We start from the raw sequence: 23,959 nt of genomic DNA on the forward strand, positions 1-23,959 counted from the left end.
GTGTGACTTTGTTTTTTCTTTTCATGGCATTTCCCGTGGCCTAAAATTGTTTGTGTGCTATGTTTCTCTCTTTCCCCTCCTCACTGAAATGAAAGGTCCATGAAAGAAAGGAACCATGATAGTATAGCGTCAAACTTATTATCGTATAGTATGAAATTAACAATATTAACTTTTAATGGATTTATTGGGTGTATTTTTATAATATAAAAACAAATATAAGAAAATTAGAAGACAAAAGAGCTTTTTCTTTGGAAATAAATTCCCAAACATTCAAATTATACTTCCATTTCCTTTATTTTTCTTTTCTTTCTTTTTTTTTGTTTGTTTGATTGATTTGGTTTGGTTTTGTTTTTTGAGACACGGTTTCTCTGTTATAACCTTGGCCATATATAGCTTTGGAGCCTACCATGAAATTCATTCTGTAGACCAGACTAGCCTTGAATTCACAGAGATCTGCCTGCCTCTGCCTCCTGAGAACTGGAATTAAAGGCATGCCCCACTACCACCCGGCTTTCTTTATTTTTCAAACTAAAATTTTATATTGGGTAAACTGTTACTTTGTAGTTGTGCTGACATTTAAAAGTATTGGGCCTTTTGATAATTTGTCTTGATACACTAGAATAATTCAAGCATAAATTAAGACCCAAAATTTTCTTGGAAGTTGATGCTCTTTTGATGGAGAAAGGCTACAGGACTTGTCAGCCATCTGAGACCCTTGGTACACTCACCTTGAACTTGGAAATCACCAGAAAGCATGCTTCTTAGATTAAGTTAAAGCACTACTGATGTGGAACTCTGTGCTCAGGCACAAAAGCCTTGGGTTCTAGTCTTAAAGTCAGAGTGCTGTGGTTTACCCATTGGATACCCTTAGAAGGCTGGTTCCACTCAAGGGCCCTCCTGGAAATGCAGAGAGCTCAGGAGGCACCTCACTTCCTCAAAGATACATGATTGGCTTTATATGCTCAGGGCAAAAGTGCTATAATCCAGTGGTATAGCTGCTGGCCAACTGCCTATGATTTTGAAAGTCACTTTAATTAAGCTTATTAGTTCACCTAGCTAGACTTGAGTGGAATCATTTCTTCCATCTGCCATGACTTTCTGAGATGAATAGGAAGACACACCCCTGGGATAGTCACTTAACAAACACTCTTCCAGACACCTCCACTGAGTGAGCATCCAAGAGACGTCACCCTATTTTTACCTGTTAGACGTTACTTTTTGTTTTCAGACCACACTTTTTTGCTTGTTTGTAAATATTTATTTTTATTTATGTGTGTGGCTGCGTGAATTGATGTGTACCACATGTGTTCAGGAACTGGAGTTACAGGCAGTTATAAGCTGCCTGATGTGAGTGCTGGGAATTGAACCCAGGTATTCTGAAAGAACAGTAAGTGCTCTTAGTCTCTGAGCCATCTCACCAGCCCTGTTAGCCGGGGAGACATCAGCTTGAAATGATTATAAAGGAACAATTCAGAGGATTCCTTAATTCATATAAATGAAACCAAACTAGTAAATTGCTTTTTGACTTCAGTGACATAAGTTTCGCTTTTTAGCTGAACTCTATTTTAATTTCTATTATTTTTGTGTGTATGGTGTGTGCTGCAGCACTTTTCAGAGGTCAGAGGATAACTTTTGGGAGTCAGCTCTCCTTCCACCTTGGGGTCAGGGGATCGAACTCATGTTGTCATACTTGTGTGACAAGCACTTTGACTTGCTAGATAATCTTACCATCACTGGATGGTCTTTTGAAATTTAAAATTGAAATTATTAGTGTTGAATTTGTGTGTGTGGTTTATGTGTGTGTATGTATGTGTATGTGGAGGGGCACATTTGTGTGTGCATACATGTTTAGAGGCCAGAGATTGACTAAGTGTGGTTTTTTTCTATACACTTCACCTTATGTAATAACAATTATTCAATGTGTGTTTGTGTTTGTGTTCTATGAGGACAGGTATTCTTTCTTAGTTCATAGACTACGCAGTGTCCAATTACAAGATAGAAGTCTGCTATTTCCATGCCTTTGGTATATGATAAACTTGGTGTGTTCTTTTCCCTGGAAAAGAAGAAAGAAAAGAATTAGAAGTCCTTTGGAGTGAGCTTTATGCTAATGCAAAATCTGGTTTTTATTTGCCTATTAATGAGCCTTGGAGATTTTCATTGTCAAAAAAAATGCAGTGTTATAGAAGCCAGAAGGAAAGAATATTCCAAAAAGGAGGGTATTCAGTCAGAGATAGCAAATGCTGATGAGGACCGGGAATCACACATGAACTGTATCAATAAGGTTATCGATAACTTTTACAAGTATCATTTCATTCAAAAATCTAAATTACAGGGTGGGGCAAAAAATCCGGATTACAGTGGACTGGGAAAAGAATGGCTGGGGTTGATGTGTGGAGAAGTATAGTTTGCTGTTTCTAGAACTTTAGCTGCTTGGAGAAAGCAGACATAAATGGTAGCTGAGGGAGAATGCAAGAAAGAGGTGAAGGTTGGGTATTGTTTTATAATTCTGTACAGATTTGGTTCTATTAACAAATATAGACAACAAATAAAGAGAAGGATTGAAGTATGGAGAAGGGGAAATAGGAGGTAATAGGGGCTGCAGGGGTGTGTCCCTATTCCTCTACAAGCTTCTGTGCTCTCACCCCGCCTTTGGGCGGGACACCTGTGGCGGCATCTTCAGCAACTTTTGGGGAGGGGACTTCTAAGTGTTGCCAGAAGGAAACAAAGACTAACGCATGTTTCTGCATGTTATGCTCTCCGGGTGATGTTGGGAGGGGGGGGGGATTCAGTTTTATTTGAGTCCTCAGTTGCAGAAAATTCAAAGAGTATATTGGTACCCACTATTGAAAAGGAGCTTACAAGGCAACTAGAAAAATATGCCACATTCTAGATGTCCTGGTTACGTGAACTGACCCCAAGAACTGCTTTGTGGAAGCAAGAGGGGGCTTCATGGAAGCTGCTGCTGCAGCTGCAAGGAATGTCCTAGAGAACCTAAGCCTCAGTCTTCATATTGAGTAGCCGGGGCGGGGGAGGGGGGCGGGGGGGCTCTAACAAGGCGATGTAGAGCTCCATTATTATTTTGCCATTCCTGAAATATAAAGTTTATACGGATTCATAATTTCTTTGGGTTTTCATGATACTTATGCTTGCTAATAAGAAGAAAGACTTTTGAGTTTGTAAATGTTGGCAAATTGCCATTTTAAATATTAGATGATTATTGCATTCAGCATTTCTGGAGAAATCAGATGCCATTATGAGTACTATTAGTCAGGAAACTTGGGAAACAGCTTGTTGGAATATAGAATCACCTAGACCCACATATGGATGTGTCTTTGTAGGAGTGTGCATACTGTGAACTCTAATGCACATGAGCACGAACACCGCACATGCACATGTTTTAAAAAGAAGCCACTTTAAAAGGGCAGTGTAAGTCATCTAATGTTAAAAGTATTTCAGTTTTTATCAATATTGTTTGCTGATATTTCCTTGTTTTTACTTTATCTTCATGTGGGATATTTTGGTCAAACATGAACTTGTCTACTTTGTTGTAACTGTGAGGGGTCAACTCTTTGTCAAGTGTTAGGGAAAGAGAATTTCTTCCACATGGAAGCGAGTCTCAGAGAACTGTTTCACTCTAATGCATAATTGAGAAGAAAGCTCTCCTGAATAGCCATCTCTCACTCTTCCTGTGTAACAGTTCAGGCAAAAGCAAGGAGAGGGAGGAAAGAAAAAAAATCCTCCCCAGGAGGTGCCCCTGGCTGCAGTGCTCCGTCTGTCTGCTGTCAATCAGCCGGGGAACCATCTGGCCCACTTTAGATTTCTGGAGCCACCAAGCACATCTGCTGTGCTCTTCTAACGTCACGTGGAGAACCTGCCGGAAGCTGTGAGATGAACAGGAGAGCCAGAGTGAGCTGCATGAAGCTGAAGCTGGGTCCGTCTCAGTTCACGGGGAGACACTGAGACTAGAGCCACCAAGTGAATGGTTCACGTCATAACTCTAAGGTGTGAGAGACTGGATCTTCGTGTTTCTGAAAGATTAGGGAGATGCATGTATTCACAAACTATAACAATGTTTAAAATTCAAGTTGTCATTCACGAGTTCCTCATTTTTGTTTCATTATTATTGCTGTTTTGATTTTATTTCACAGTCCATGAAGGCTTTTTATTTATATTTTGTATCTCCAGAAAAAGAATCTCAGGATTTTCCCTCCTGTGAGTTTTCATCTTTCTTCTTTATGGTCCATGATGCCAGCTGAGGTTGTCAGTACAATAGAGCTATGGAGGAATATGCCAAACTGACGGGATGGGAGCAGATTGTTCTCCCATTTTTCTAGGTCTTTGAGTTGTACATCAAATCTAGGACTTATCACTCCACACTTGTTCAACCTGTGTGTGAGGTTCCCAATGGTCTTCCCAGCTCTGTGGCCATCAGTGATTTCAAATTCTCACCAGTGTGACCGTGCTTCATCATCAGTTAGGAGCTGAACAATGCCTTTGGAGCAGGACCTGATGAGGACCTGGCGTTTGCCTCTCTTCTCAGCATTGCTGATGCTCTTGAGGGCATCAGCCAGGACATTCATGCGCACCATGGTGGCAGCGTGGAAAGATGTCAGAAAGAAGTGCTATTTTGATTTTTGAGACAGAATCTCATATAGCTTAGGCTGACACAGAACTCACTATGTAGCCAAGGCTAGCCTCGAACTAATAATTCTCCTACTTTCACCTCTCAAATGCTGAGTTTATAGGCATGTACCATCACACCTGTCTTAAAAAATTGGATTTCATTTTTTTTTGTACAAATTCAACCCAGGGTATTATGCATCCTAGAAAAGTGCTATACCACTGAGCTAGTTTGTTCTGAGAAAAAAAAAAAAATCTCGGGCTTGGAGCCTGAACCCAGTGCTTACCAAGCATGTGTGAAGATCTGTCTCCAGCTATACATGGTGGCAGAGGCTTCCAATCCCAGTACTTGGGAAGTAGATGCAGGGCATCGCAAGTTCAAGGTATCCCTTGCCAAAACAGCAAGTTGGAGCCTGGCTTCAGACAACACGGAACCCTGTCTCAGAAGAAAAGAGGGCTGAAGAGATGGCTCAGTGTTTAAGAGCACTTGCTGCCTTTACAGAAGACCCAGGTTCAATTCCCAGTACCCACAACTGTCTATCCACAACTGGCTCATAATTGTCTAACTAATTCTAGACACACGTGGTGCAAATACACAAATGCGGGAAAACACTTATGCACAATAAGATAAAAAAGCAAAACTTAAAAAAATAGGAGAAGAGAAAGAAGGGAAGGGATAAAATCCACACAAAAAGGATTTGTAAAACTTCAATTCAAGAACTAAAATCTTTCTGGAAGCAAGTTTGTTGCCTGCTGCAGAGATGTGACATGCAGAGCCTGGGATCAGAGATCTAAAATATTAATACCCTCAGGCGAGTTTCTCTATATAAACCTCAAGCTGACCAAAGGCCAAATATAGCATTTACTTTTCTGTCTGAGGGCAATGGAGCTTCTCACGTTGCTATCATCTGATTGCATAGAATTGAAAAGCTAATGACCGAGAGCTCTGACTCAAGGACACTAGTTCTGGCTGGAAGCTCACACACGTGGAAAGTTCCACTTTTCTCAGAATTAGCTTCCGTAGCTTTTTCGTGTGCCTTCATGATAACACTTACCAAACCACAAATATTTATTTACTTGGTTTTTGCCAGCAAAGGGACTTTCCCCATTGTGTTTATATCAATCGTAGCATGTGTGTTTGACGATTAAACACTGTTTAGTTAAATGAAAAGTCATAGCATGTAATTAAACAACCTCTGTCAGACATAGTCGAGAGTCGTCACAACATCTACCTCTTTACCTGAGCTGTTTATTGCCTTTTTTCCTGTTATTGTGTGTAGCTCTCCCACAAGTGAGGGATGGAGCCCAGCTTCTCCCAGTTACTCAACTTCTACCCACTCTGTCCCTGTTTTTTTTTTTAATCTCTTTTCACTGTTGGAAAATTCCCATCAGCTTATACGTGATCCATATTTATACACTTCAAAGAAGATTTATTTTATGTATTTTACCTACATATATTTCTGTGCACCACATACATGCCTGGTGCTCTGGAGATTAGATGAGGGTGTTGGGTCCTCTGGAACCGGAGTCACAGAAGGGTGTGAGCGCTTGTGGGTGCTGGGAACTGAACCTGGGTCCTCTGCAAGAGCAACAAGTGCTATTAGCCACTGTCCCATCTCCCCAGTCCTCTTACCAGAAACCCCCCAATCTTTTTGGACTCCTCTAGTTTTACTTATTAGCTTTTTCTATGTTAAAATTCATTCAAAGAATCCTTCGTACTTCCTGTGCTCAAGCACTCTTCCCAGTCCTTCTAGGCCTACACCAAACCTGCTTCTCACCCCCCCCCCCCGAAAAGTCTCTGCTAAGTCCCTTGCTCAGTTCTCTGCATGTGTGCTATTTATCCAGGGTAAAGCCTTGAAAAGAGTTGCTCAGTCCCTCTTAAAACATTTTTTTCATATGGTCCCAAAATATCCTACTTTCACTTTTCCCTCTCTTCTCTCCTCTCTTCTCTCCTTCACTAACATATGGAAAAAATTTAACTTACTCTTTTAAAAATTTTTGTGTGATGGTACAGGTGTGTATTGTGTGGGGAGGTGGTACATACCACAGCGCACATGTGGAGACAGGGAGACAGTTTTCTCTCCATCTACCCCATGAGTCCTGGGGACCCACCCAGAGTCATCAGGCTTGGTGGCAGGCTCCTTTACTGGCTGAGCCATCTTACTGGCTCAATGATTATTTTTTCCAAAAGAATCAGAACTACGTAGACTTTGTTAGATGGGATTTTTTTTAAATGGACAGGAAACTTTCTAGTAAAACGTCTACATCTTTCTCAAACAAATGCAATGTAAGGTAAAGAGGTAGCTTGACAAGGATCCGAGGTGCTTGTGAGCTGTGCTGTCCCCACAGTAGCTGTCTATTGTGTCGGAAATTATCCCGGCCTTTAACAGCTTAAAACAGTTCTCATGTGGAGGTTTGAATGAGATGGCCCCTAGGAAGTGTGTCACGGGCAGGATGGTGGAGGACTTTGAGGTTTCAGAAGCCCATGCCATTCCCAGTTCTCTCCCCGCCTCTCTCTCTCTCTCTGCCTTGTCCTTGTAGATAATCTATGCTCCCAGCTCTCTAGCGCCATGCCTCCCTGCCTGCTACTATCCTCCCTGCCATGATGGTCATGGGCTCACCCTCTAGAATCATGAGTCCCAAATGAAATGCTTTCTTTCTTAAGTTGCCTTGGTCATGGTGTTTTATCACAGCAGTAGAAAAGTAATTAAGAACATCTTATTTTCTCTCAGATTTGTATGGCCAGGATTGTGGAGTTAGCTAGGTATATGGTCCAGGCTCAGGGTCTCCTAGGAGGCTGTATAGAGATGTGGGCTGGGGTTGCAATCATCTAAAAGCACCTTTCGAATTGTGTGGTCCTCTTTCAGGGCAGCTGCTCACAAGATCCTGACAGAGTTGGATTCCCTCCCCGAAAGACGCTTAATAGTTCTCCTGATGAAGCATAGACAGCGGAGGAGAAACCATGCATGAGCCTTACAACCTGCTAGTAGAGGTCACTTCATATCATCAGATTCAGTCACTAAGTCCAGCCACACTCAGAAGGGAGGAAGGGCTTAAAGTTTCTCCTTTTTCTCTTTAAAAAAGGTTGTTGTTGTCATACTATGTATTTCGGTCATATGCACTCCAGCTCCTCCTAGAGGGACCTTCCTACTCCTCCCAACTTTGTCCTATAATATAATAATAAATATAATATAATGATACAATAATAATAAATATTATTGTTATTACACATATGTAATAATTTTTTAATGCATGCATATAAACATGCAAATAAAACATGCTAAGTCTGTTTGGTATTTAGGGCTGATCACTTGGTATTGGATAATTATTTAGAGGGCTCATTCCTGGGGAAGACTAATTCTCCTTTCTCGGTAGTCACTAATGAATGACCTGTAGCTCCATCTAGGGGTGTGGGGCCTTGTGAGCTTTCCCCCATCCTTGTTGGAATGTCAACTGGTGATGGTATTCAGGTCTTGTTTAGGACTGTTGAGATTTCATGTGTGCAGCTTCCCTGTCCTATATAGAAGATACGATCTTACAACAGAGTTCCTCTGGCTCTTAGAATCTTTCAGCCTCCTCTTCCAAGATGCTCCCCAAACCTTAGGCATTGTCAGTCGGGGCTAGTTACCCCCCAGTCAAATTGTCCTCTGCTTTTGGACCAGTTCTGTGATTCTGTCACGGTCTCTATCTGCCACAAAAAGAAGCTTCTTGGATGAGGGTCAGAGCTAAATTTCTCTGTGGGTATAAGGATAAGTATGTAGAATGTAGTTAGGGGTTTTATTGGTTTAGAAAAGTGGCAATGGTAGCTCTCATCTAGGCCCATGCAGTAGCAAGCATGAGTTGCCTACTACTGAGAAGGAAAGAGTATCAAAGGCTTTGTGAGTATGTTTCCATATTTCCCCCTGTAGGCCTGGAGCAGTCTTGAGCTGTTCTTTGTCTATCCATCTCTTGTCCAAATTCCTTTTTTAAAAAAAAAAATGAGGATGTCAGGTTTATTAGATTAGAACATACCCTAATGATTTAATTTTAGTTTGATTACCTCTGTAAAGACATCATGTCCAAATAAGGTCATATGCTGAGGCCTTTGGAAGGTTCAGTTCAACCCATAAGCGATAGCATATTTATTTTCATGAGAGGCACTGCCAGATGAATGAGAAAGCATGCAGAACTGGAAATAATAAAACGATGTTGTGAGAGGTCACTTTGCAAATTAGGAACCAGTTGAACACTAAAGATGTTAAAGTTAAAGAAGTTCATATATAGCATAAGCATAAAATACACTAATCCCAAATTAAAAAAAAAAAGCTATCACATACCCCGAGATGATCTACCATGCCATAGCAAACATTCATGCTGTTCCATTTGCCAGCCCCGTTTCCTTCTTACTTTGGTAGCAATGTCTTGACTTTTCTTTGTTACTTTTGTTTTATATGGAGGAGGAATCTAGTTCTATTCTCAAGTACCTTTACCTGCTGAGCCATCTTGTCAACCTACCTTCCTCTCTTCCTCCTTCCTTCCTTCTTTCTTTCCTTCCTTCCTTCTTTCCATTCCTCCCTCCCTCTCTCCCTTCCTTCCTCCCTCCTTCCCTCCCTTCTTTCCTTCCTTCCTTTGAGTGAAAAGTAAAAACAAGAAACAATCCTGGAAGATTCCTTATCTGTGGACACAACATGGGTGGAAATAATTTTTTTAAGGCCCTAAATATGTATAGACCTTTTGTTACCATCCTCCCCTACATAATACAGTATAACAAATGTTTGTATAAATTTTACAACTTATCCAGCATTACGAACAATCTAGAGATATTTAAGTATACAGGAGGCAAATGCTATACTGTTATATAAATAAGGCTCTTTGAGCCTCCATGAATTTTGGTATCCAGGAAGATATCCTGGAGCCAAGGTCCTATACAGATATCAAGGGATGACTGTGATGATGAATTTCAGCAATAATGTTCAAGATCTCTAGGGGTCTTAGCATTTCACATTGAGAAGCCCCTCTACCAGTGCTATCAGATGTACCAGATAGAATGCATGGGAACCAGAAAGAGGGCTCCATGTGTGAAGTGCTTGTCATGTAAGCCTCATGACCTGATTTAAATCCCCAGAACCCACATAAAAAGTGTGATCTGTGATCCCCACACTGCTGGAGTAAAATGGAAGGTGGAGACAGAAGAATCCCCTAAGCTTGTGGGCTAGCTGGCCAGGACTATGCAGCTTAGCAACACAAACAAGAGAGACCCTGCCTCAAGGCCAGGTGGACAGAGTTGCTCCCTGACTCCCGTGTGCATACCATGACTCATGAACCCCCAACCATTCTCATGCTGTTAATAAACAATTTTAATGCACGATGCATTTGTTACTTTTCCATTGCTGTGTTGAAACACTGACTGATGGCTAATGGCTAATCTTGCTAGTCAACCTGAGCACATCTGGATTCAAGGAAAACCCAAGCAGCTGGATATACCTGTGAAGGATTAGTATTGATCGGATCATTTGAAGTCGAAGACCCACCCTAAATCTGGGCCAAACCTTATGATGGCAACCCACATAAAAGGACAGAAAGAGGAAAATTTGCTAGCCTGTGCTCCTCCTGAGGGCAGTTCCTCTCTCCTGCTGCTGAGGCATTCCTTAACTGGCATTAGAACCTCCTTTGGAATCTCAACATAAACTGAAGACCAGATGAGACATCAAGTTTCATGTACTGGAAGCTACTTGATTCTTGGCCTTTCTGTTAGTTGATAGCCATTGTTGGATTAGCAGACCATAACCTGTAAGCCACTTTAATAAATCCCCTTTTTGATATATATGTGTAGATTATATCAGTTCTTTTCCTCTAGAGAACCCTGACTAATACCGTGACCGAAAGCACCTTATGGAAGAGTGTTTGGTTTATGGTTCCAGAACGAGAGTCCTCAGAGTGTCAGGAGGCATAGTAACCAGTAGCCGTAGCGGGAAACTGAAGCGACACATCTTTAACTCCAAACGTGAAACAGAAAGGGCAAACTGGAAGTGGGATGAGGCTGTGAACTCTCAAAGCCTGCTCCCAGTGACAGACTTCCTCCAACTAGGCTGCACCCCCTTCCCAAACAGCATCGCCAAATGAGGACCAAGTGTTCAAGTAATTGGGCCTGTTATAGACAGTCCTGATTTCTCAACCAATGCTACCATATATGGAACAGGGGAAATGCTGAGCAAGCACGCAGACGAAGGGATCATTTTAAAAAAGAAACATCAATGTCCTGTATCCAGATAGCACTTCTTTATGGGTGCTTCTGGATTGTCATAACTCATGGGTATGACTGTCACCTCTTTCCAAACAAGATCATACTTAAGGAGATTAAAGAACAGTTAAAAGAAAACAAGCAAAAAACCCCACGGAATTTGCTAATAACCAAACTTGGGCATGAAACATGTTGGGGGAGCCATGAAAGGAGAGGGGATTACTTTGGGGGTAGGGAAGTGAGCAGAAAGAGGGGGTAGGCGGGCAATGGGGGAGAACAAATACAACCCGAGGATCATGGCTTACATAAATGAAAGTGCCACAGTGAAGTTCATTACATTTTTATTTTAATTTAAAAAGAGGAAATAAAAGAGAAGAACTGGGTGTGATGGTCAATACTAGTAACCCAAGCATCCCCCAACACAGGAGGATCACAGGTTCAAGGCCAGCATTGGGCTATAAAATGAGCTCAAAGCCCAGGCTATAAGATGGGACTCTGCTAAAAGAAAAAACAAAAACGCAAACCAAAATGAGCAAACTGAACCAAACCGAAACAAAACAAAAACCCATGGCTTCACTGCTGTCCTGAATGCACAGACCCTTTCCTAGAAGTTGCCCATGGTAATAATATTAGATGTTTTTTTTCTGTGACTCATTCTGAAGTCTTTTTATTCCTTAGGGAAATCCCACAGTATTATTGTTGACCTTTAGGAGTATTTCAGTTTTGATGTTGTTCAGTTTTTATTAGACAGAAAATTTAAATGTGGTGAATACTTGCATGGTTCTTTAAAAGTAATTAGAATTCAGAAGAATTATAAGTAAGACAGCTCCCGATTCACATGTGAATTTGTTATTATTATTATTATTTGTTTGGGGTGGAAAGGAATGAGGGGGGAAGATATCAAAAAATGAAGAATTCTTATTGATGAAGACTGAATGAAAATATTTATGACTGAAACATCAATAGGAGAAAGCTGTGAAGAAGCTGAGAGGGGGTCTTGTCTACACAGAGAAGGACAAGGCCTGTGGACCTGCAGAGATGGACAACAGACAGTTGTAAGTACACATGGGCAGGAATTGTGTGTTTGTCCTAAAGGCAGGGCAAGAAGGCTGCCTCCAGCACAGAGAGCAGCAGAGGCTGTTACAGAGAACTTTGGGAGGGAGGACATTGTTAGAATGGCAACAGAGGAAGTTGATTTTGGCAGCAGGCTTGGGAAGGACTTGAGGAGGGAAAATGTAGAAAGGAGGCTTTTCCCAAGAGGAGACGAGTCTGTACAACACACTTAGGTGGGGTCGCAGCAACAGAAAAGACTGAGCGTACAAGAGTTGTGTTTTCCTCTTCATCAAGCCTTGTTTTTCAGCTGTCTTGAATTCAGCTTTCATCCAGACTTACTGGTCATCATGCTGCCAAGAGCGTGTTGTAAGATTGACTGCTTTCACCACCTGTGAGGACCTTACTCTGGGTTGGACAAGACTTGAGGGGAGCTGATCAGTTTTCAAGTGTAAAGGTCTGGGCATTCCGAACTCCAATAAGATCGGTCACACCTTGAGCTTGAAAGGGTAAAATAAAACAGCCATTGTTCCTGATGTCATTCTGTGTCGTGAGTGTATGGGAGAAGGTTGGGGTGGTATAAGGCTCTCACTCAGGCTTTCTGAATAGCATTAAGCTTGTGGGAACGCGAGTTTCGGTCCTTTGAGCCCTACTCCTCCCAATGTTTATCCAGCACAGTTCATTGTTGGATAAACACCTAGTAGTCTGCAAATTTTCTCTCCTTTGTGTTTTGTTTTGTGTTTTGAAGCTGTTGCTAATTTCATCTCTACTGGCTGCTTTGTGTTTTTAAAACTATATCTGGACAAAATGTGAATGTTAATATGTATTTGACAGCAATGCTGGGAATTAAGATGGCAACTGTCAAGAAGAAAATAATACACACACACACAGTTATTTTTATGCTTGCTTTTTTTAAATCATGGAATTTAAAAAATTTAACAAACAAGCATCAATACATCAAGTGTGAGACCTTTTTACTTTCTTTCTCTTTTAAATAGTGACTTTGGTCCTTTAGGGGCAGAGCCATTATCGTGTCCGTTTTCACTGGTGTCCTGCAGGAAAAAAAATCAAGATTCCTGCTTTCTCATCCCAACTGAGGCTTTCTAGGGAAGAAGCTAGCCACTGGGTGGAGTGCCTGGCAGCCACAGATCGCGCCTCCAGACCCCAAAGCGAAGACTTTCCCCAGGAACTGTGTCCTTGATGACTAAATGCAATTGTCAAGAGGCTGAGAAAGACTGAAACACGGCCCCGAGAACTCCATTGGCCTGGGTAAAATCAGTCCTCTCTCTGCTGTCATACCACTCACAGCAGAGGGTGAGGGAGAGTCTGGTGGCCAGCCAGGCTGCCAGCAGCCAAGCACACTACGCCACCTGGCCCTTTCTATAAGGTGCTAAGAAATCAGCCATAGTGGAGAAGCTCATAGTGGAGACTGGGCCCCACCTTCTCCTAAGTGGCCACCGTGATGAATTCCATCAGGTCAAAGCTTTATATGACTCAGGGCAAGCAGAAGTCCAAGCTACTGAAGACTCTCATCCACTCCATGCTTTGGAATCTGTGGTTATACCCTTTCCCAGGTTCTTTCAAACTCTAGTCATGCTGTCTCAAACATCCCACTTACACACGACTAAAGGTGCTGTCCTTGCTTCTCCTTGCTGCATCTATAATTGTTCAGTGTTCTTCCTTCTTAAAAAGAAAATGCCAGGTATGGTGGTGAACACCTACAATCCCAATACTTGAGAAATTAGAGTAGGAGAATTACAAATTCCAGACTAGCAAGATATTGTCTCAAGAAAAAAATAATAATAATAGTAAAAATGACTAAGGAAAAGAAAACAAAGTAACAAACAAACTCCTCAACTTCTTTGAGATACATCTTGTATCAGACATGAGTCTTTAAATCTTTAGTATTGTTTGTCATGTATCCCAGTCTGGCCTCAAACTTGCTGCTTGAATGTAATGAGGCTAGATTTGAACTCCTGATCCCTTCTGCCTCCACTTCCCTCTAGTTTCAGGCACAGCACCACCACACCCACCTCTCCACTACTCTTCTTTATGACTCATCAATCTCCTGCTAACTAGTCTTGTTTGGCTGCAGTTTTAGCATCAAGGCTTCCCTCTCTCCTCCCTTCTACCCCCATACTCCTACACTTGAAGATGCTGTGCTTAGTTTCCTCTGAGACTGAGACATTCTAACCATTCTCTCAATCAGGGAAGCTCCTTGAACAAAGGTAAACAACTTAAGATAGCCTCAGAAAGTCCCTGAAACTGAACAAATTCACTAGGCCTCTCCCTGCAACTGTAAACAATAAAAGCTTCCTCTTGGAAGGAAGAGATCTGAGCCACAAAGAAGACTCAGTTGGCAGGGGAGCTGCAAAGACTTCAGAGGAGAGAAGCTGCAAAGGGACTCTGAGAGCAGACCAGCTGCCTGGAAGAAGCAGAAACCAGCCACGACTCCTGGAAGAGGCTTAGACCACCTGGAAGGCTGAAGCACCTGGAAAGGACCCTCTCCAAACTGTGCAGCTGCCTGCAGGCTGTGCAGTGTACTCCAGGCTCCCAGCTGTGTGGGCAGCCACCCATGCTGGGATGGCTTTAGTAATGCAGCTGTCTTTGAGTCTTTTCTGCTCCTGTAAGTAACCCCTCACCCATACTCCTGTAAGTAACCTCAATAAAACTCATTGTTTCACCTCTTTGGTGGTATCTATACTTCGGTCTGTCATGGATTCCCTATCTGGGGTGAGTAGATTTGCATCTGTCCGGAAAAAGTTTTTCACACAACACTTGGTGACTTCAGCATCTACAGAAATTATCCTTTTAGGCACCGTAGCCCCTCAGCCCCTCAGTCTTATGTCTGTTATTGCTTTTACCCATTCCATTTCAGCTAGACACCTCCATGGTCATGCACCTTAGAGAACTTCCTACCACATAACCGCATTGCCAGCAAAAATCTTGATTTCTAGAGTTCCACATTCTCTTGATGGACCACCCCTTCTTTCTCTAGCCCCACCATCACCACCCCTGGCCAACTCCTTTGACGCAGCTAATCCAATGTCCTACTGGTTCTTCCTGACCGCATGCAGGGACCTGTGCAGTATGTTGCTGTCTTTGTCCTTTCGAGTTCATTGCAACCAGTCATTTCTTTTCACACCTCCTTAACCACCTCACCCTCTCAATTTCCTTCTTACTAATTTAGAAATATGACCCTGAGTGAAATATAATTCCCACTTGTTTCCCAGAAGCACTGAGCAGTTGAACATGGCCAGAGGATTAGGGGCAAAAATGATTTAGCCCTGTTCTTTTCCACTGTCTGAGATTTCACAGATTCTTAACTTTCTTCAAATTCAGCTATTCCTACCTCCGGTCATTATTTTCGATAATGACCTTCCTTCTCATTTAAGGAAGCAGTGTCTAGAAGGAAACGGTATCATCTTTCCTATGATCTCCCAGTCTCCTGGCATCTGATACTATGCATATTTCCTCTTGTCTTTGCATACACCCTCAGTGCTATCCCTGAAGCCAGCATCTGTATGTGGGCATCACATCTGTCCCTTTGGCTCCACACCTGCTACAACCCAGCAATGTCCTGGTTTATATGATGCTTCCTGGAGATAAATTATCCGTGGGGCTCTTCATTCAGTGCATCATTTTGCTACTCCTTTTTATTGAAACAGTTTATTAAACTGACTGTTGTTTCTGCCTCAGTTCAGTTGACTTCATCTTCAGCCTTCCAGCATTTGTTCTTACTCAAGCCATTGCATCACCGCAGCAGTTGGATGCAGGAATGGACTATTTCTCCAAGACCACTCCTATTAAGCTCCAACAGAAGCCTGTCTTGGCTGAATGAGGATGGCCAAGTATCAGCTCTCATCCTGCTTGGCCTCTTAGCAGCATCCAATTGGATCATTGTTTCTTCCCAAACCATTTTACTTCTAGACCATTGCTCTTCTTTGCTTCTTGTACTTCATGGCCAGTCTTTCCAGACCCTTAAATGTTAGAATGCAGTAGTCTCAGTCTTTGGCTTACAATCTCTTTCCCTCCCTCCCTCTTCCGCCTCCTACACTCCTCCTCCTTTTCTTCTTCTTCTTCTTCTTCTTCTTCTTCTTCTTCTTCTTCTTCTTCTTCCTCTTCCTCTTCCTCTTCCTCCTCCTCCTCCTCCTCCTCCTCCTCCTCCTCCTCCTCTTCCTCCTCCTCTTCTTCTTCTTCTTCTTCTTCTTCTTCTTCTTCTTCTTCTTTCTTCCTGTCTCAGGTGTCCTAGCTGGCCCTGACATAGAGTTAAGGATGACTTTGAATTCTGATCCTCCTTCCTCTCCCTCCCGAGATCTGGGGTTACAGGTGTGTACTGCCACGCCTATTTTATATGGTACTTAGGATCAAACCCAGGGCTTTGTTCATGCAAGACAGACATCCTACCAACTGAGCTCCACCCCTAGCTTGAGCCTTTTCTTTATCTGAGCCACTTATGTTTGTTCCCATGATGCTCTCGTCTAACTGCCATGGCTTCCAGTGCCATATATACACTGAAGCCTCCCAGGTTATATTTCCGATGCCATATATACACTGAAGCCTCCCAGGTTATATTTCCGGTGCCAAATATACACTGAAGCCTCCCAGGTTATTTTATTTCTGGCATAAACCATTCCTCAGAGCTTTGGACTCAAGGTCCAGCTCCTACTTGATGATTTGTAGGCTATGTCTGTTTGGCACTTCCAAACTTGACTATTGATTTTCTTCCATAAATTGTTCCTTCCCATGCATTCTCTGTGATTTGAACTCACATTCTACTCTATTGGCCTGGGAATCACTGTACTCCTCTCTTTCCCTCAATCCATCCACATGTCCTGTTAGATTAATGTATCCAGAAGCCATTAAAATGTCACCTCCTTCATTGTGACAGATCACCTCCAGGAGAGTAATGCTTTCTCCAGTCTTTTGTGGTATTGTTCTCACTGGTCTGTCTGGTTCATAGTGTTCATTCCCCACTGAGAAGCCAGAATGATCTTATTAAATTGCTAAATCATATCTTCTCATGCAGCAGTGGAAATCTCTACAATAGTTTCCTACTGTATTGCAAATACAAACCAAGTTTTTGCCTATATTTTCAAGGCTCCAGTGAGCTGGCCCGTTCTTCCGACCTCATCACCACACCTCTTTCGCTCCTTAGTCTGACTTAAGCTTGAGTTCCAACCAAAGTGGAAAAATGGGGCTTTTAAAGAATCTGAGTATGCTTTTAGCATAAGCAAAAGCATAGTGACCTGGCTCCAGTGGATCTATCAGTTTAATCAAATTGAATTTATTATGGTTGATACTTCTCTCTTTGTGGATTGGCTGTGAGAAGGATGTGAATTCCACGGACATGGCAGAATCTCACATTGTATGTATAATTGTTTGGTTGTTGCTGGCTCTAGTTATCTTTCATCCAGTCTGCTCTGGTTTGGGTTAATTATGCCACAATGTGTTTCTTTTTCTCCCACAGGTTGTATGAGGAAGACATTGTTCTTATGATGAATATATTAACAAGCACTATCACCAGGCTGGCCTCGGACTCTGAAATCTGCCTGCTTTTGTCTTCCAAGTGCTGGGATTAAAGGCATGCACCACTACCACCTGGCTTTGGGTATTTTGTAATAAATCCCGGATTCTACTTCTTTATCTCTTTTGTGGAAGAAAGAAGACTCCATGCATCCTTCTCCCACTCTCTTACTTTTCTTATTCTCGCTCCTCCAAAGCCTAAATGCCTGTGCTTCCAGTCTACTAAGACTCTAACTGACCTGGGGGTGGAGTTATGGCTCCGTTCACAGAACTAGAACATTTGTTGGCAAGCAATTGATACTGAAAAATAAATGTGGAATAAGAACATAAATGACAAGTAAAATTCCCAGAATTGCTATCAGAATCTTAAGACTTAATAAGAAAAACCCAATCTTGGTAGAAATAGACTCATGCCATAAGAAAGGGTTGTTTTGTCTAGTAAGTCCAGTAACTCTCCTTAGGAAGCATCCCAGTGGTGGGCAATATGTTCGAGGTGGAATTTACCACCATCCTGTCCATTGCTGTGGGTCTTGGCTTTAACTTTACAGGTCTCAAATGTGTTCATCATCATGCTAATAACAGAAGATCTAGTTCTTAGGACTGTCTTGATGAACTGGAATTTGGAATAATGGTGTGTAAACCGGAATGCCAAGTTATTGGTTTATAATGAGAACCCAAATCCTCCCAGGAATCGGCATGTGTGAAGTCTGTATAATTAGTCCCTGCCTGTAGGTAGGCTTTCTAAGAAGCTAAATCAGATAATCGAGGTGCTTGCTAAGTAGGGATTGGAGACATACCGCAGCACGGTGATTAAGACACAGGCAGACCTAACTTCAGATCCTGAGTCTGCCACTGACTTCCTGTAAAATGGGAGTAATAATAGTCCCAACTTGTGGCAGGTGGCTTTGGGGATGTATCTGAGGCCACACAAGTTTGACTCTAAGAATAACTACCTTATCTGCTTCTCTCTTTCCTGCAAATCTAGTGTCCCTGTTTTATATTAAGACCTTGCACTACCATTCACAAGTTGAGCTAAGGCTAGACTCCTAATTTATGTAGGAGCCATCAGATTTTCTTTCACAGGAGTTTGTGATTTGTTTATTTGGTTTTAATTAGTTAATTAAATTTACTTTTCAGTGCTGGGGATTGAATTTTGGGCCTCACTCATCTTAGGAAGGGCTCTACCACTGAGCTATACTGCAAACCCAGAGCTTAAAATTTAGAAACAATTCAGTCTCATCTGTTTGCCTGGATAAGTTGATGGAAGCTTGGGGCCAGCGGTTGTCTCTGCAGAGAAATGATACCCATCCAGGAACTTCCATTTATTTGAGGCTGGGTTGGCAGAGAAGAAGAGAGATCAATGAAACAGAATCATCCAGATCAGCAGAGACTGAGACCATGGCAACGGGAGAGACAGCTTGGTTAGCACCTGTCACCAATCCTGTTCCAAGCCCTTCAGAGGCTCATCAGTTTCCTTCTTGAGACATCTCTGAGTTCTTGCATGAAGTGTCCCTTCTTACTTAAGCTAACCACACTCAGTTTTTGGCATTTTCAAAACAAGAGCTTTGGACAACAGCCCTATATGGTATTTTATTTATTTATTTATTAATATTTATTTATTATGTATATAGTATTCTGTCTGTATGTCTGCAGGCCAGAGGAGGACACCGGATCTCATTACAGATGGTTGTGAGCCACCATGTAGTTGCTGGGAACTGAACTCAGGACCTTTGGAAGAGCAGGCAATGCTCTTAACCGCTGAGCCATCTCTCCAGCTCCCTATATGGTATTTTAAAGTTAATAGATGGCTATTGAACACAGGTGATACCTTTAGAAGACAAGTGACACCTATAGAACACAGGTGATACCCATAGAACACAAGCAACACATTTGGAACACAGGTGATAGTCTTCCTGCTACTGGGATGATTGACTGACATTTTCAATCAAGACATCTTAAGGGCCCCTAAGGGTTTATATGAAGATGACCAGAAGCATTCTGTGACTTTAAAAAAGAATCTCTGCCTAACTGGTCAATCATCTCCTTTTTGATGGACATAACTGCCTTCTGATACAGCAGCATGCTTTTCAGTGACAAGGTGGGGAGCGATCTGTCTCTGTGGTGACTGGATTTCTCCGTGCTGGCTTTACAATAAATCTAAGATGATCTTTCGACCTCTCATTCCCATAACCCTTAAAGACACTCCAGTATAATCCTTATACCATGAAAGCGGTTATGGTACAATTACCCCATGCACTCAGGATGCCAAGAGCTCTGTGTCCTATTCTTACTGTCCTTGACTTCATTCTGAGACTCACAGGGCCATTCACCGGGTTGCAAGCAGACTTCTCTATCTCCCCAGTTACCCTCAGAGCTACTGTTGTTAAATACTAATACCTTACTTTCTTGAATTCTCCATTAACCTTCTTGGATCCCACTCCGCTGAGACTTCTGAGGCAGGCAAGGGCATTAGGGAATAGCATTTGGACCAGTTTGATTAAAATACCAGAAAATAGTGGAGGATTGTGCTAGGAATAGGCTGGGGTCTGCGGTGTAATTCCCATCAAACAACACCAATACCAGGACCACGACTCCTCAGACTCTCTGGGGTTGGAAGAAGCAGGAAGGGAAGTTTTGCTTGAAGCCCCTTGCAAGAACTCAGCAGTGACTTCTGTCTCCATTCTGCTGGCCACCAGGAGCCACTGCTTTCCTATGGGCAGTGCCACTTAGGTGGCATTTTCTTGGTGTTGTGACATTTTCACTGCTTTTTACTGGAAGCTCTTTAGTCACAAGTTCTTCAGTGTGAAGGACACTTCTGATGTCAATACCGTTTTGGAGGCTAGAACAAATTGTTTTCTTCCTTGCATGAAAATTACCAGGCTGACATCGTACAGGCTAAAAATGTTCACATAGCAGAACTTCTAAAAATAGATCCAAAATACCAAATTCTGTTGAGTGGGACTTTACAACAGCCGCCAGCTATCTGCATACGGTGGTAAAGTTTGTCTATGGAAAATGTGGCCTGTTAAGGTCCTGGGAGGCCCAAAGAGAAAGAGTTCTCAGAGGAGACCCAAAACAAAACAAATCAACCAGCAAACCTTTCGGATAGGCATTTAATTGCCTCACCAATGGACTGAAGGAGAATAATTTCCCAAAGGCGATGTGTCTCTTTGAAGGACAATTTAGATCACTGTTCGGTCATTGTGATCATTTTTCCTCATCCTGTGTCAAGGGATGGTTTACTGAAAGGGGATTTTTTTTTTCTGTCTTTCAATTGTTTAATAAAATATTTGCTATGTTGAAACTCCAATATATGTAGCAGATAAACAATTTTTGATGTGGTAAACATCTGGAAAACGATAAAACCATGCGGTTTTGTTACTTGAACTCTGTCTTTAGCATGTCACTGGAGTTGGTACTATGTTGCTAATATGTTTATTATCTACATAATTAATATATGCAGTATGTATACATGGTTCAGGTTTATACTTACATGAAAAGGTAAGCATGAAGGTTTTATTTTTTATTAAATTTATCCATTTTATTATTTGTGTGTGTATGTGTGTGTATGTGCACTTGAAAGCATGCCATAGCATGCATGTAGAGGTCAGAGAACAACTCGTAGAAGTTGGTTCTCTCATTCTACCTTGTGGGTCTCAGGGATTGAACTCAGGCCGTAAGGCTTGATGGCAGGCATTAACTGATGAACCAGCTCATTGGTCCAAATATGAAGGGTTTTTATTTATTTCAAAGTAAAGAAACACTAGTCAACAAATGAACCTATTACTAAGAATTTTGACATAATTATGGAAAGATATTTTTAAGGAGTATCTGGGATCGAAATGACTAATGAAATTCCCTTTTCCGCTTTGCGATATAGCTCACTTTGCACAGGAGTTGCTCAGCGATCCTGTTTCTATTGTGATTACCCTCGTGGGCTGATGGCAAGACCAGACGTACCTTCTGCACAGTGCTTCAACTATGGCATCTTCACCTCAACTTTTTTCCTTACCTTGAAAAGAGTGATGAGCTTCAGTTTTGAGCCAGACTTAAAGGCACAAGTTTAAACAAGAACTACCTGGAAAGGTGAATAATCCTGAATGCATTTTAGTTATTTGAGGTAGATTTGTAGGATAAACGAAAGGCAATGGGCGAGGGCCCTGCAGAGCCCAGCTCTCCATGCCTTTCTGCCTCCTTCACTCTCACCTCAGAGCTGTTCATTTATTTTTTTATTTGGTGTGTGTGAGGATATGGGACTGTGGGCATGGACATGTTGTAGTGCTTGTGTAAAGGTCAGAAGACAACTTTGAAGAGTCAGTTGTCACCTTCTGCCTTGCTGAGGTGGGATCTCTCTTCTGTCTGTGCCTTGCTCCTACATGTTGAGCTGGTCGTCCTGTCCTGCCTCCCGTCTTTGTGGTAGGAAAACTAAGATTACAGATGGCTGCCATCACATCTGGCTTTTCACGTGGGTTCTGGGGATCAAACTCGGCTCATCAGGCTTTGCTTGGCCAGTGCTTTTATTCACTGAGCCATATTCCTGGCTCTGTTTATTATTTTCTGTTGCTGGAGATGAAACCCAAGACTTCTGCCATGCTAGGTAAGCACTTCCAGGGCTTGCTATTATTACTGTTTTAAAGAACAGCAATGCCTCTATCTATGAGTCCCACTGTTCACCAAAACCTTTCTCCTTACTCTACAAATACAATCAGCTTTAATTTCAAGCTAGATTTAAAGGCAGAAAAATAAAGCAGTAGATTTATCTATAATTAATAATCCAAAATAGTGCCTATTAGTATTATTCTTGAATTGTTAATGTCACTTTTTATAGGGAAATTCCCTTAAGAATAAACCGATAGGGGGCTGTAGAGATGGCTCAGAGGTTAAGAGCATTGCCTGCTCTTCAGAAGGTCCTGAGTTCAATTCCCAGCAACCACATGCTCACAACCATCTGTAATGAGGTCTGGTGCCCTCTTCTGGCCTGAAGGCATATACACAGACAGAATATTGTATACATAATAAATAAATAAACAAACCGATAGACACCTGGCATGGTGGCACACTTACTTTAATTCCAGCACTCAAGTGGCATAAAATGAATGTGATCTCTGAGTTTGAGACCACCCTGCTCTACAGAGCAAGTTCTAGAACAGCCAGGACTACACAGAAAACTGTGTCTGGGGGACAAAATAATGTGCTGATGGAAGCTGTAGAGATGGCTCAGCAGTTAAGAGCGCTTGCTGCTTCCTACGAGGAACCGAGTTAAATTTCCATTACCCACATCTGATGGTTCACAAGCAGGGCACTTGAGAGCTCCAGCCTCTTGAAGTGCTCACATTCATGTGCATAGACTCAGGCTCACACATAGATACACACATACACATAGACTCAGGCTCACACATAGATACACATAGATACACACATACACATAGACTCAGGCTCATACATAGATACACATAGATACACACATACACATAGACTCAGGCTCACACATAGATACACACATACACATAGACTCAGGCTCACACATAGATAAACATAGATACACACATACACATAGACTCAGGCTCACACATAGATACACATAGATACACACATACACATAGACTCAGGCTCACACATAGATACACACATACACATAATTAAAATAATAAAAATAGGGCTGCAGAATTGGCTCGGTGATTAGGAGTACTTGTTGCTTTTCTAGAGGACCAAGTTAGATTCCCAGCACCCACAAGGCATCTCACAACTGTCTACAGCCCTTCTTCCAAGGAGTTCAAAGACCTCTTCTGACCTGTGAGGGCCCCGGGCGTGCATATGGTACACAGACATGCATGCAAAACATACACATAAAATAATAAGCTGAATAAATATAAAAATGATTATAAATATTAAAAGAGGAGTATGCTGATATATATATCATCATGAACATGTCACAATAAACCCCAATTATTCTGTATAATAAGCAGAAAAAGGGGGTGCAGTATAATGATGATATCACTAGTAAAACTGGGTATGGTAGATATAACCTAAAAAGATACTCTGGCTGTCTTGGAACTCGCTATGTGGACCAGGCTGACTTTGAACTTACATAGAACTGTTGTCTCTGAACTGTGAATGCTGGCATTCACAACTATACCTGGCTATTACCTTTTTTCTTCCTTCTGACATCCTGCTTCCCTGCCACCCAGTGCTACCACTGCCAAACTTAACAATTGTTTTTCCTTAAACTACTGGCATCTACATTCCTCTTTGGTACACTCTCAGGTTGTTTATGTTCGAAAGAATGCTTCGATAAGCAGTTGAGGCCATGAGGTCTTAGATGTCAACTGATGAAAAGCTTCTGAGAGGGACTCAAAACTGCTGACCTTGGGAATTTGCTCTAGAGGGGAGAAATTCTTGGCCACTGAGAGAATGTTGAGAAGACGGAGGAGAGAAAAGGATGTGTCAACAGAGTGAACCAAGCCCAGGGGACATGGCAGAGTGCCACAAGAAACCACTGCTCATGAAAGGACTCAACAGATGCAAACGAACAAAATATGGTCA

The 23,959-nt window shown here is 42.0% G+C and overlaps 1 pseudogene; it reads right to left on the reverse strand.

The window, feature by feature from the left end:
* Positions 1 to 4,166: 4,166 nt before the first annotated feature.
* On the reverse strand, positions 4,167 to 4,589 carry LOC142832368 (small ribosomal subunit protein uS8-like; annotated as a pseudogene).
* Between the last annotated feature and the right edge of the window lie 19,370 nt (positions 4,590 to 23,959).

This window comes from Microtus pennsylvanicus, chromosome 12, assembly GCF_037038515.1.
Source record: "Microtus pennsylvanicus isolate mMicPen1 chromosome 12, mMicPen1.hap1, whole genome shotgun sequence".
Lineage (NCBI taxonomy): Eukaryota > Metazoa > Chordata > Mammalia > Rodentia > Cricetidae > Microtus > Microtus pennsylvanicus.